Below are 14,716 nucleotides of genomic sequence, written 5' to 3'. Positions count from 1 at the left end.
CTGAATAATCAGAACCCTTCTGTCAGATTATCTAATGTCAATTTATTTTCTGGCCCTGCTTCTGTCTTCTTCTTCATCGTGTGGCACTGGTTCTGAGGCACTCATCTCCATCAAGTTTTTCTGTTAATTCCTCTCGTGTGGTGCTTATTAGCTCTTAAATTTTTCCAAGATTCATATCTTGAGACCCCTCCCCCCACTTTTTGCCATATCCACAATCTCTCATAATTCCCTTGATTGACTCTGTCACAAATCCTGTGAATTCATGCACATCTGGACACAGTTTTATTCAACAGGAATTTATTATTTCAGGCTTGATGACTTTCACAGCCTTTTCTATAACAACAATGGAATTTTCAATTGTATAATCCTTCCAGGCTTTCATGATGTTCTATCAGGGTTCTTCTCAACAGTGTTTACAATCCTTTCCATAGGTCCTTATGATTCTCCAATCTAGAGGCTGAATTAGAAACAATGTCTTTGGGGGCAATTGACCATTTCTATGCCTTAGGCCAGGGGTCCCCAAACTACGGCCCACAGGCCGCATGCGGCCCCCTGAGGCCATTTATCTGGCCCCCGCCGCACTTCCGGAAGGGGCACCTCTTTCATTGGTGGTCAGTGAGAGGAGCACAGTTCCCATTGAAATATTGGTCAGTTTGTTGATTTAAATTTACTTGTTCTTTATTTTAAATATTGTATTTGTTCCCGTTTTGTTTTTTTACTTTAAAATAAGATATGTGCAGTGTGCATAAGGATTTGTTCATAGTTTTTTTTTATAATCCGGCCCTCCAATGGTCTGAGAGACAGTGAACTGGCCCCCTGTGTAAAAAGTTTGGGGACCCCTGCCTTAGGCGTTGAGCTCATAGCATTCTAAATTACCAAGGGCGGATGTGAGGGCGATCTGGCTGCGACATCTGTCACCCCATTGATCGCCAGGGTTGATTCGGCTGATCTGGCTGGCTAGGCGGGTGTCCCCTTCCTCCCTCACCGCTCCATGTGCATCCCTCCCGAAGCTGCGCGCTCGGTCGAAGAGGACGACCTTCCCCGCTAGAGGAGAGGACCGTTCTTCAGTCAAGGGTATACGAGTAGCTGCGCTCCCCTGCTAGAACCTCCAAACAAGTCTCAAGATAAATTACCAAGGGCATTGTCCAGTATCAAAAGAACTTTAAAAGGCAATCCCTTACTGACAAGGTACTTCCTAACTTCAGGGACAAAGCATAAAAAAATTAAAAAAACCAATCCAGAAAAAACGGTTCTTGTTCTCCAGGCTTTCTTGTACAATCATAAGACTGGCAGCTGGCATTTATCTTTTGTCTTCAAGACTCAAGGGTTAGCAGCCTTACAGATAGGAGCAGTCCTCATCATAAACCCGACTGCATTAGAGTTGATTAGAGTTGGCCTATCCCTCTCTAAAATCCTGGTGTTCATTTCTCTTCCTCAACAAATAAATGTTCTTTGTAGCATTTTCCAGAATAGGGTACTTGTGTCTGCATTAAAAATCTGTTCAGGCAGATACATTTCTCCTCAATGATTTTCTTAATGATATCCAGGAACTCCACTGCTGCTCATTCAACAGAAGCCGTTTCCCCTGTTATCTTGATAATTTTTACGCTAAATCTCTTTCTAAAATTATCAAATCATCCTTTGCTGGCATTAAATTCTCTGGCATTAGATCCTTTACCTTCCTTTTGCTTTAAGCTGTCATAATAATGACTTTACTTTTTCAGAATTATATATATTAGTCTATAATTATGCCTTTCTCCCACATAAAAGGTGCACCCACATAAAAGATGCATTTTCATTATGTGATAAACAGGTATTTAGCAAAAAGTACAGCATCACACCTGCTGGATTCATTTATCTTGAAATGGTGGGCAACCACAGCGGCATACTCAATCTGTAGTGCATATCAACCAATTCAATTTCTTGTGAGGAGCATTTCCAACATGGCACTTTGTATGGGTCCCATGGTGCTATTCTAGGCTCACAGTAATGCAGTAAACGATGAAAAATACCCAAGAACCGTAAGAGATCACTAACTGTGATATGCAATTTACTGGAGAGAGGAACTGCTCTCATGGAGATGATTAGTATCACACAGTGTTTTAAGAGGATACTTGCAACACTTGAGCGCATCTCAATAACAGGAGGTGGCTATGAAATTATTATAGTACCACAGTATGTGCTACAATTAATTTTATGCAGTTATAATATTGCATCTTCACCTTATTTATATTTGTCTTGCCAGAGAATGGTGCCATGTACAGTCTGTGTCTGTGTGCCTAAGTTTTGATAAAATTTAACTTTTTATAATAGATTTGTATATGTTTTGTTATTATCATAAAATTATAAAACAAACTAGTATCTAGATATATTTATGCATTCATTCATGACATACATTTTTCCTGATTTTTCAATATTTCTAAGTTATGTAGTTCATCTGCAAGTTTTAAAAATTATCACGAATCTCCAAAAAACTTTTCCAATATACTATTAAAAAGAAATCTACATATAAGTGGGCCCACACAGTTCAAACTAGTGTTGTTCAAAGGTCAACTGTATGTAATAAATGAATTAAGGAGATTCTAGGTAGAATGCTGAAGAAGCAGCTGGCTTTTTCTAGCTGCTTTTATAACTGAGGGAGCAGAGAGATGAACTGAAGAATGAGCTATTCACTTTTTGAGTGAAATTTCAAGAAAATGTAAAGGGCTCAAAACAGTGTTTTCAGCCAACAAAGTGTTCTTAAAGTAAGAAAGGGTTTAAGGGCAACGATTACTCTAGGCTGGGACTGTAAGATCCATTGTTAAAATCTCAGCAAGATCTAAGTCAAATCTAAGGAACCTCATGGATCCTTTCAGACACAAGATTATCTAAGGATCTTAAGAGTGTTGTTCCACAGCAGCCTCACAGGGAGCCTAAGGTAGGAAAAAGATTGCTGCTACAAGAGATTTATTGTATGGCCTTTATCTGACGAAGTCTGTTATGAATTAATTAATACACAGGAAGTCTACAAAGTTTTTAAAGGAATTACATTAGCTTAAAATGAAAGGGACAGTAACATATAAAATAAAAGGAGGCCTTTGAACCCTAAACCACACACTAGGCAGGAAGCAAGCTCACATTACTCAGTTGCAAACACAGATAAGTTTTTGTGGGGGAAAAATGATTCAGCCTGACCAGGCGGTGGTGCAGTGGATAGAGCATCAGCCTGGGACTCAGAGGACCCAGGTCCCAAGCCCTAAGGTCGCCAGCTTGAGCATGGGCTCACCAGCTGGAGCACAGGGTCGCTGGCTTGAGCATAAGATCACAGACATGACCCCATGGTCACTAGCTTGAGCCCAAAGGTCGCTGGCTTGAAGCCCAAGGTCACTGGCTTGAGCAAGGAGTCTCTGGCTCAGCTATAGCCCCCTAGTCAAGCCACATATGAGAAAGCAATCAATGAACAACTAAGGTGCCGCAACAAAGAATTGATGCTTCTCATTCTCTCTCCCTTCCTGTCTGTCTGTCCATCCCTGTCTGTCCCTCTCTCCATATCTATTTTTAAAAAAAAGATTCAGTATGTGAAATCAAAGATCAAAAGCACAAGCCATGGTCCCCTAAGAGCAACTAGGGAGTAGGAGTGAGCCCCAATCAAGAAACTGCCAACATGTAGCCAGCCAGATTTCAGAAATGCTATAGACTGCCTGCCATGTGCCTCTCTCCTCTTTTTGAACAGGAATATCTACTGCGGTTAACATATGCCCTCCCAATCTTGTATGTTAATTATGTGGGGACATATTATTTGTCTCTTCACAGGTCTTTAGTTAAAGAGCTATCATTCTCAAGAAACTATACCCAAGGACCCTGATCTGTATCTGGACCTGATTTAGATGATGCCATACCAGATTTTAAGTTGATGTCATAATGGGATATGAATTAGAGGTCTCTGAGGAGGAGCTTAGTATATTTTGCATGTATTTTGGATGTGGAAAGGATATGAAGTATGAAAAAAGGGTAAACTATAGCAATAGTATTGTCCAGAGATGGTCATTAACAATATCTCCTGTCCCACATGTTTTTTTCCACAATATGACTTTGCCAACCTCCTATTAATAAGCGGAGTCTAGCGCTTCCCCTCTTGGGAGCATACCCACGTGTTTCCGTTCCTCTTCTTCTTCCCCCACAGGTGTGCATCTCCTAAACTCTTAAGGGTCCCCACAAGAGTTGCAACCAGGGGAGCAATGCGCAGTAGCAGCTTCTCCCAGGCTCACCCTCAGAACCTGTCTCTAGGGCCCCCTTTTCTCTGACTTCTCAGAGAGCCGGAGCAGCCCTGCCTTGGCTCTCTCCTGTTGTTTCTTTTAACCAAACCCTGTCCTTGTTTCACTGTCCCAAGCTTTAATAAATGTACTCCAAAAAAAATAAACAAATAAGTGGGTCTAATCCTTCACTCTCCACCCCCTCAATGGCATGTTCAACAAAACAGTTGATTTTAAACCCTGGCTCACCAAGTTAGAAAGTCAACTGTCTTGTGGCCACCTCCCATGCTATAAGAAAGTCCAGGCCATGCTCCAGTTAACAGCCCTAGATGAGATCTTGGTTAATTGTCAGCATCAACTATATCAGTCATGTAAGTGAAGAGACCTCTGGATAATTCCAGTCCCTTAACTTCAGGTTACCCCCAGCCAACAAGTCTTCCCAACTGAGGCCCTAGACATTGTGGAGTAGAAAGAAACAAGCCAACATTGGCGTGTCCCATCTGAATTACTGACCCATAATATTTATATCTATAAGTCTAATAAAGTAGTTGTTTTACATCAGCAAATTTGGGGCTAGTCATGTCATGCAGCAATAGCAGCCAGACTACATACTAATGGAAATGATCTTATAGAGAGAAAAAGAGAATACAGGAAAAAGAGGGGAAAATATACAGGCAAAGTTCTTGAACGCAAAAGGGGATGGATGCCTCTATACAAGCAGATGGAGAAGACTTGCAAAGGGGGAAAGGGCAGAGTATAAGTACAGACACAGGATGAGAAAGAGGAGATACTGTGGTAGATTGTTATTTAGAAATATAGAGTACACACCAAAAGACACTGCTATGAAATTTATACATATTTTACCATGTGATTCCACCCTTTTAAAATAAAGTTTAAAAAAATTATTTACTTCATTCCTCATTTTCAAAATAAGGAAAATATAAGTCTCAATGATTATATGACTGGATCAAAATCACACACCATGTTGACAGCAGAGTCAGTCAATGACCTCCTGATTTCCAAACCACTATACCTCCTCACATCACATTACCTTTCACATTACAAAAATATTACCTACTGGCATATTTCATAAGCAGAATTTATTAAACTAAAATCATTTAGTAAGCAATAATGAATACCCTATTCCCAAGGACTGATAGCAAAAAGCAGACTGAAAGACGTCCTTGGAAAAATCAAAATAAGCATTCAAGCAAAACAAATAGCCCATGGACTATTCCAACCTAGTCCACATCTGGTAGTCATACTGCACAGGTTTCAAAAACAGATAGTGCTTTCTTTTGCCCTTTCCAATTCTCCAAACTTGAACACTCTTAATCATGCTAACTTCAGTTATCTACAAAGAATCTCTTTCCTGTTAGAAACTCATACCTTATAATTTTGTTCAGATTTTATCAGTACAATAGCACCCAAAGATCACTTGTCTAACCCACTAGATCACTGAATGTCTAATGCTAATCTCTGAATGTCTACTTAACTAATATAAATGCAGGGTTAATGTCCACAAGGAATAGCAGTACCTGCATAGTGTGAAATGAACAGACACCGAAAAATGAGAAACACTCAAAAATACCTCCCAGGCTTTATTATGCCCAAAATTCTCATCATTAGTCCCAGTCATAAGAGCTTTGGATAGAAGTCTCCATTGTTTAGCCAATTGTCAAATCCAAAGATCGTGTCACACTAAAAAGAACAAAATATTAATAGCAGTTACTTCTGCATGAGAAAACTATAAGCAATGTTCTTTCTTCTGCTTTTCTAGACTTCAGAGCAGGTACAACACTAGTACACAGTTTTAAACCCTTTTTTCAGTTCTGATTCTTCTCATTTGCTGGCAGTGATCAACAACGATCAACATGTTACTCATTCTCACCTTCTTAACCTACCCATCTACTTGATTCTCATATTAACTATCCTTCTTTGTCTCCTTTGCCAATTCTTTCACCCAGTTTCTAATTACAGCCAATTCCCCAGGTTCAATCTCAGGTCTACTGCTCTTCACTCTGAACACCACAGTCCCAGCTTTAAATTCCTCTACCAAGTTCTAGTTATATATCCCACTTACTGGCTATTTTCACTTGGTAACCCCACTGTCAACTTAAACATATCCAAAAGATAAGTCCAACTTATATCTGTATCTCCTCAACCAGTTACTAATCCTTTTATACCTATTTCTGTCAATACTGCCACTAATAACATTTCATTTCTTTCCTTATCGCTAACCAGATGAGTAACTTTGGGCACATTTTTACATCTGTCTGGGTCTCATATTCCTAATACATAAAATGTATTCATTGTGATCCAGATGCTCTCAAATATCTTGGAGTTGCAACATTCTTCACTTCTTCTATTACTGAAGATCAAACTCTCAAAGTCAGCTTTGATCACTCTTCTTCCTCCCTCCTATATCCTCCTTTCCTATCCAATCCACAATAAAGTCTTGTGTGACATCTTGCCAGTCTTATTTCCACTAAATGCAAATCCTCATTACTTCAGACCTAGAATATTTCCCTACTCTATCACTTCTCACTCCAATTCATACAATTCAAAATATTTCTTTTAGCAAGCTCTTTCTCAATCCAAAAATTTTAACACTTCTCTATTACTCTGGAGCAAAGTACAGTCTTCTCATCCGGACTCTTAAAAGCATCTATAATCTAATTCCAACCTACATTTTCAACCTGATTTCTTACTACTCTCCCACACAAACCTTCATTTCAGTCAAGTTGTTTTATGTACTGTTCTCCGAACATGGCATGCATAGTTTGCCTTAGTTTACTTACTATATAAGTTCCTTCCACTTATGCAAAATCCTATCTGTGCGTATGTGCTTTTCTTTATCCAGGAATTGTTCATCAAATACAATCAATTTGAAAAAAATATGGTTAACACTAGAGCAATAATTATCAAATGACCAAAGCATGGTGTCTGTACATATAAACTATGCAAAGATTTTCTAAAGACTAAAAGGACTATATAAATATAGAGAGGGCCCTGCCTGGTTGGCTCAGTGGTAGAATGTCAACCTGGCATGTGGATGTCCTGGGTTCAATTCCCGGTCAGGGCACACAGGAGAAACGACTATCTGCTTCTCCTCTCCTCCCCTCCTCTTCCCCTCTTGTTTAAATCTCTCTTTCCCTACCACAGCCATGGCTTGACTGATTTGAGCACATAAGCCCCAGGTGCTGAGGATGGCTCCGTGGAGCTTCTGCCACAGGTGCTAAAAATAGCTTAGTTGCAAGCATCAGCCTCAGATGGGGGTGGCTGGGTAGATCCCAGTGAGGACGAATGCAGGAGTCCATCTCACTATCTCTCCTCCTCTCACTTAAAAAAAATAAATAAATAAAAATTAAAAAGAAATATAGAGAGGGAAAAAGTAGTATTTAGTGAATTAGTTTCACAAATGAGGCAGAATTTTAACTGGAAGTATAGTTATAGTAACAGTAGGAATAGTATTAATAGTAGTGGTAATAAATAATTACAATAATATTAGCTAAAACTTAAGGTGTGATTAATGTGCCAGGAACTGGTCTTAAGGACATTCATGTATTAATTTTCACTACAAATCTATGAAAAAAAATACTATAATTCACACCTAGTTAGTAGTGTAATAGGATACAGAACTGGGCTTGGTGGAAAAACATGAATAAAAGTTAAAAGATGGAATAAGTACAGCTTCTATTAGAAAATGTGGAAAATGGCTTGCAAGATGATAGCAGAGAATGCTTGCTGAGGGTCCTTACACAAAAGACTGAAATAAATAGGGCAGAGATTAATAAGAGTATCTTGAAAGCCAGAAAATAGAAGTTGAATAGGTATAAAGTGGGAAGCCATTGAAGATATGGGGGCAAGAGAATGCCACAATAAGGAGTATTAGAGTGACATTTTTATTAAGGATAACTAGGAGAAAGAGATTCTGAGAGGTTGCTATGACTTTCAATAATCTAGGCTGAGGAAGTGAGTCCTGGAATTCAGATGGTAAGGTGGGGGAAGCAGAGATAGACAAAAGAAATATGGTCAGGCCATGTTAAATGGATTAATATAAGTGGTTAATGAAAGAGGTGTTTTTAAAATGCATAATTTAAATTCTATATAACAAGGAGAGAAGGAAATTACAAAAGGATATAAAATGATTTTCATCTGGGCCAAGCTGAGTTTGAGAAGATGGTCAAAACTAGTAGAAGATAGCCTGACCTGCTGTGGCGCAGTAGATAAAGCATGAACCTGGAATGCTTGGGTCACCAATTCGAAAACCTGGGCTTGCCTGGTCAAGGCACATACAACAAGCAATCAATTAACAACTAAAGTGAAGCAACTATGAGTTGATACTCCTCACTCCATCCCCTTCCTCTGTAAAACCAATAAATAAAGTCTTTAAAAATATATATATATATTTATACTAGAAGACCAGTACTGTGACTATAATGACAAATGAGCAACAAGATTACAGGGGTCCTCAGGTTACGACAGTCTCAACATTTCAAGTTTACGACACTCACTCCCATAAAAACTTTAAAAAATTGACACGTGAGTGTTTCAGCTTATGCTGTTAGCATCACACTTTTTTTTTAACACTCATTTTTTTGGTCATTTTTTCTGTTACTACAGTACAATGTACAGTACAGTATATTTATGTTCTTATCCTTTTTCTGTGGCTCAGCTGTATTTTTACATTCTAGATTATGATTTTACAACTGTGTTAGGATAGGTAAGTGACTTACGCTGGGGTGTGTTTTGACTTACTTGTCACTGTCATAGATATAGAACTATGTTGTAACCCGAGCACCCCCTGTAGTTTTAAAATGAAAGAACTGGGCAGAAACTTTAAAGACAAATAGGAGCCCTGGCCGATTGGCTCAGTGGTAGAGCATCGGCCTGGCATGCAGAAGTCCTGGGTTCGATTCCCAGCCAGGGCACATAGGAGAAGCGCCCATCTGCTTCTCCACCCCTCCCCCTCTCCTTCCTCTCTGTCTCTCTCTTCCCCTCCCGCAGCCAAGGCTCCATTGGAGCAAAGATGGCCCGGGCGCTGGGGATGGCTCCTTGGCCTCTACCCCAGGCGCTAGAGTGGCTCTGGTCGCAACAGAGCGACACCCGGGAGGGGCAGAGCATCGCCCCCTGGTGGGCAAAGCGTCGCCCCCTGGTGGGCGTGCCGGGTGGATCCCGGTTGGGTGCATGCGGGAGTCTGACTGTTTCTCTCCGTTTCTAGCTTCAGAAAAATACAAAAAAAAAAAAAAAAAGACAAATAGGAAAGGAAATAGTGTATATTAAGCCATGATCAGCTGACACTAGTCTTTTATCATTAATTATATCAATATTTTTGGTAGAAAAAGGGAATCAATAAGTGATCAACTTTAAAAAAATACAGTTTTCACCTGACCTGTGGCAGTGAAATGGATAAAGCATTGGTGTGGAATGCTGAGTCGTCAGTTCAAAGCCCCAGGGTTGCCAAGTCAAGGCACATACGGGAAGCAACTTTCAGTTGATGCTTCCCACTTCTCCCCCTACCTTTCTCTCTCTCTCAGCCCTCTCTAAAAATCAATAAAATTAAAAAAAAAAAATTTTAAATACAGTTTTTCAGCCCTGGCTGGTTGGCTAAGCGGTGGAGCATCAGCCCGGCATGTAGATGTCCCAGGTTTGATTCCCGGTCAGGGCACAGAGGAGAAGCAACCATCTGTGTCACCCTCCCCCTTCCCTTTCTCTCTTTCTCTATTTTCTCCTCCCACAGCCATGGCTTAATTGGTTCAAGAGCACCGGCCCCAGGCACTGAGGATGGCTCCATGGAGCCTCCACCTCAGGCATTAAAAGTAGCTTGATTGTGAGCACGGCCTCAGATGGGCAGAGCATAGGCCCCAGATGGGTGATGCTAGGTGGAACCCAGTCAAGGTCATGCACGAGTCTGTCCCTGTATCTCACCTCCTCTCACTTGGAAAAGAAAAAAATATATAGTTTTTCCACTAAAAATACATTTTTTTAAAATCAGAAAAGCCAACCAAAATGAACAAAATAAACTAACAAACAAAATAGAAACAGACTCATAGATACAGAGAACAGACTGACAGCTGTCAGAAGGGAGGGAGTAGGGAGCCTGGGTGAAAATGGTGAAGGAATTAAGCAAAAAGATAACAAAAACAAAACCTCATAAACAGACAACAGAGAGAAAGGGGGTGGGAGAAAGTCGAAGAGGGTACAGGGGGATACATGGTGATGAAGGAGACTTGACTTGGTGTGCTGAACACACAATGCAGTGTACAGATGATGTACTACAGAATGTTACACTGGAAAGCTACATAATTGTATTAAATAATGTCACCCTAATACATTCAATAAAAGAAAAAAAAGAAAAGCTATGGCAGACGTTTTCAAATCCAGTCTTAGTAATTTTTCCCCAAGACCTCTAAGCCAAAAGAAATAAAAGTAGGTAGGGTCAAAGCATTTAAGTGTTAAGGTCCTTACAACTTAGTGATTGCTGAGCACTGTACAACTTTGCAAACTTTGGAATTAAATCGGATACCATCACACTCTCATTGCCTGTATCATTGATTTTCATATAGTATTTGTTTTTTATTAGAACCTCTAATACAGCTTTGCAAAGTCATGACATTGTAGAAAGGAATGTTTTCATTTAATGTTGAAACTGTGAACTACTTCAAACAAATGGTTCAGGCCTGAGTTTATTGGTACTCTGGGGCACTCAGCACACAATTTGGGCAACTGGAGTAAAGGGAAGGGGCTTAAAAAGAGACCCAAAAAAATGCAATGTCAGAAAAACAAATGAAATGTCTTAGCACATTTAACCACAAGAGGGCAGAACAATAGTAGGTGGGGGCAGCACAGTGTAGAAAAGGGTGTCAAAGAGGTGAAAACAACCTTTCCATAAAAAGGCTATAAAATCCCTTAATCAGTTAAAGACCTAAAAGTCTTTTTTCTCCTCATACTAAAGAGGAAGAAACACTGGTCACTGGCAGATCATCTTATGCAGAGTCATTCTGCCTTCTCTGAATCTCTTGGCCTGCCCAGCAATGATAGTAGCCAATATACTACTTTGCATGTATAATCTTATTCAACTTTCACAACAATCATAAGAAAAGTGAGGCCCTGGCAGGTTTGCTCAGTAGTAGAGCATCGGCCAGGCATGTGGATGTCCCAGGTTTGATTCCTGGCCAGGACACACAGGAGAATTGACCATTTGCTTCTCCACCCCTCCCCCTTCTCTCTCTTCTCCCTCTCCCACAGCCACGGCTGGATTGGCTCAAGCACATTGAGCCTGCTGAGGATGGCTCTGTGGGGCATCCAACTCGGGCACTAGAAATAGCTCGTTGCAAGCAGGGCCCCAGATGGGCAGAGCACTCATCAGGAGTCAGCGCATGCGGGAGTTTACCTCCCCTACTCTCACTTGGAAGAGAAGGAAAAAGAAAAGAAAAAGAAAGAAAAGTGAAGTTCAAAGAGATTTTAAATAATACAACACCAGGATTCAAACCCAGATCTAATTGCAAAGCCAGTGCTGTTTCCTGTTCTGCCTCAGAAGCATCCCATCTTTCAGTAACAGTCAGGCAAAGGTAAAGAAAAGATACTAGTTCCCTTCCTAGACCTGAGACACCTGTCTCAAATTACCAGGAAACAACAGTAAATGGTCCTTAAATGGTCCTCCAAACTATTCCTTAAATCAGGGGTCGGAACCGTGTTGGCTGGGAGAGCCAAAAACGCCACATATACATAAATAAATATTTTAAATTGTAATTCTGTGAGATACAACGACACACACACACACACACACACACACACACACACACACACACACACACACCACCCCCCCCCCCCCCCCCCCCCCGTGTACTTCAAGCATCATCCAATAAAAATTTGGTGTTGTCCCGGAGGACAGCTGTGATTGGCTCCAGCCACCCGCAACCATGAACATGAGCGGTAGGAAATGAATGGATTGTAATACATGAGAACGTATTATATTTTTAACGTTATTATTTTTTTTATTAAAGATTTGTCTGCGAGCCAGATGCAGCCATCAAAAGAGCCACATCTGGCTCACGAGCCATAGGTTCCTGACCCCTGCCTTAAATGGTCCCTAAAACACCATATAAACTCCAAACGCAGGACATTCAATTAAGGCAAAAACATGTATTTTGTACATATCTAGTCAGCAAGTACACAGCTTTCCTATACAGGTAAATACGTATACTATTAAGGCAAGCATTGGGACACATCCAGTTTGCAGGTATATTTGTTACACACCAAAAGATACGTGCATATACAAGGGAATGATTCTCCCACTAGAAGCTGCAAAAGGTGAAGGGGGTGGGAAGAGGGAAGCTAAAGGTTGATTATTCATCTTCAAATCTGCAAGATACTATATCAGAATATTTGCAGTAGCCCAACAACTCACTTGTGCAAACCTATTATGAAACCAAAAGCAATCGTCATCTCTCTTATGCATACTTCTGGTTTCCTTCTCCCAATTTCTCCTCCCCACTCTGTATGAAACACCTCAGCTGCTTCTCTTCTTTCATTCAGCGAAAAGGAGTTTCTCCTGACAGATTAATAACCACCGGAAAGCAAACTGGGTAAACTCAACCGACAGCAAACTCAGGGAGATAAAACTATCCAGGAAGCATTCAGTGTAGTGGCTGAAACAGGCAGGAACAACTAAAAACGTGTTCTCTCAGTACGTATCTCTCAGTACTACAAAATGTTCCTCTTTGAAGAGTAAGAATCTCTGGCTGCTTAAAGGAAAGGGTGACTGACAACGTGGGGTTTTTTTTCCTGCAAAGATGAATTATTTCCATAATCAGCAGAGAAAGAAACAATGAATGTATCTTAAAAGATCCAGGACCCAAGATACACACCCCCAAGATAACCTCCCAGACCAACATTAAAAGTTCAGCACTGCCATTTTCGGGAGGGGGAGCGACGGAGCCGGCGTGCCCACACACGCTTGCACCTCCCTGGGCGCGCTCCCACGGCTCGTGAGCCCCTCACCTTTACCGCGGCGGCGAAGGCCGGCCGCCCGGTCGCACACCCACCTTCGCGGCAGGGGGAGGAAGGGCCTCTTGTTTCTGCTGAAGAAAAACAGTTCACATCTTGTTCCCTTGCCTGTTAAGGCAACCTAAAAAAGAAGAAGCAGAAGCAGTCACTACCTCAGAAATCCGAGGGAAAGACATGTTCCTTTCTGGGCTGTTGAGGTGTCTAGAGAATTTTAAAGAGGGGTAGTAAAGGGTGGGGGTGGATATTAGGCTCGCAAAAATGCAAATATCAACAGCAAAACACTCTGGTTTCCCTACAAACAAGGAGATTTTCCTGCTGTCAAGCTCACTGCCACGAGCAGGGGAAAGCGGGGGTCAGAAGGTGGGAGGATAGTGGGGAGACAACCGCTGTCCCCCGCCCAGAGAACAGACGGCAATAAAACGCACCCGCTGCGCGGTCGGGCGACGAGGACGCGCCCCCAAGCCCACAGGGGCTGCTCCTACCGGGCGACTCCGGCCGGCCGCGGTCTGCCAAGCCCCGGGAGCCGGCACGGGTCCGAGCGTCCGCCAGGCTGGGACCTCCGGGTCCCTCCCGTGCGATCGCGGCTCGCACTCACATCCCTCGGCGGCGAGGACCGGGCCTCTCCCTGCGCCGCGGCAGCAGCTCTTCGCCCCGGCGCGCGCCGCAAGTGCTGGCCCAGGAGCCGAGCGGTCGAGGCGGCGGCGCGAACACCCAAGCGAGCCGGTCAGCGCCCAGGGAGGCCGTTCACTATCGCCGCTGCTGCCTCCTTCTGCGGCTCTTCCTCTCTACTTCCTGCAGCCCACACCACCCTTAATTCAGGCAGCCGGGAAGCCCGTCACAGGCGTCGTCTCCACCCTCTCCCCGGCCACCCAGCTTCCTCGGAGCCGCAGGCGACACCCTGACTTAGCCTACGGGCCAGCCTTCACCCGAACAGCCAGTTTACTGCTGACTGAGGCCGGGTCTGAGCCAGGTGGGGGCGGGAGCGGGGGCGGGAGCGCGCCCCCGGACTGCGCGTGCGCCGCTCCGCCCGGGCCGCGCTTCTCCCGGCGCGCGCCGCGGGCCCGACGTGGGGCCCAGGCCGGACCGTGGCCTCAAGCGAAGCTGGCGGGCGCGCGCGGAGATTCCCGGGACCGCCCCAGGGCCGCAGCGCGTGAAGAAGCTGAGCTGGCGGGGGCTAGCGAGGACAGCCCTCCCCAACATGACAGTGTGTGGCCGCCGCCATCAGCGGAGGCGGCTGGGAATGAGTCAGCCGGCCGGGAAGGCGCCCCCTGCGCGCAGCCTGGCACAGCCCACTTTCCCCGCCCGCGCGCTGCTGTCTCCTTTCCGCCTTTGCTTCCACGTTCCGGGTGCAGCAAACCCGTGCTTTCCCAGACTTGGTCTATAGGCCGAGAGGAAGTGGCGCCGAAGGTTGGGGCAACGCGCTCACCCGCACAGTTAACGTGGTAGCGCAAACCCGAGCGCCCGACTCCAAT

The 14,716-nt window shown here is 43.3% G+C and overlaps 1 protein-coding gene across 3 annotated transcripts in view; it reads right to left on the bottom strand.

Moving 5' to 3' along the window:
- The window catches only part of JAK2 (Janus kinase 2), a 128,212-nt gene extending 114,349 nt beyond the window's left edge, over positions 1-13,863 (bottom strand). The window contains exons 1-2 of one of the 3 annotated variants that reach the window (XM_066368098.1): positions 13,727-13,863; positions 13,283-13,365 (exon numbers count right to left, since the gene is read on the bottom strand). The gene's annotated coding sequence lies outside the window, so the exon portion shown is untranslated. Of the gene's footprint in view, positions 1-13,238; positions 13,366-13,669 lie in introns of all 3 variants that reach the window. The other 2 variants (XM_066368099.1, XM_066368096.1) reach the window with 2 other exon arrangements.
- Positions 13,864-14,716: the final 853 nt, after the last annotated feature.

This window comes from Saccopteryx leptura, chromosome 2, assembly GCF_036850995.1.
Source record: "Saccopteryx leptura isolate mSacLep1 chromosome 2, mSacLep1_pri_phased_curated, whole genome shotgun sequence".
In the NCBI taxonomy this organism is placed as follows: domain Eukaryota; kingdom Metazoa; phylum Chordata; class Mammalia; order Chiroptera; family Emballonuridae; genus Saccopteryx; species Saccopteryx leptura.
This window is presented reverse-complemented; position numbering and strand designations above follow the sequence as displayed.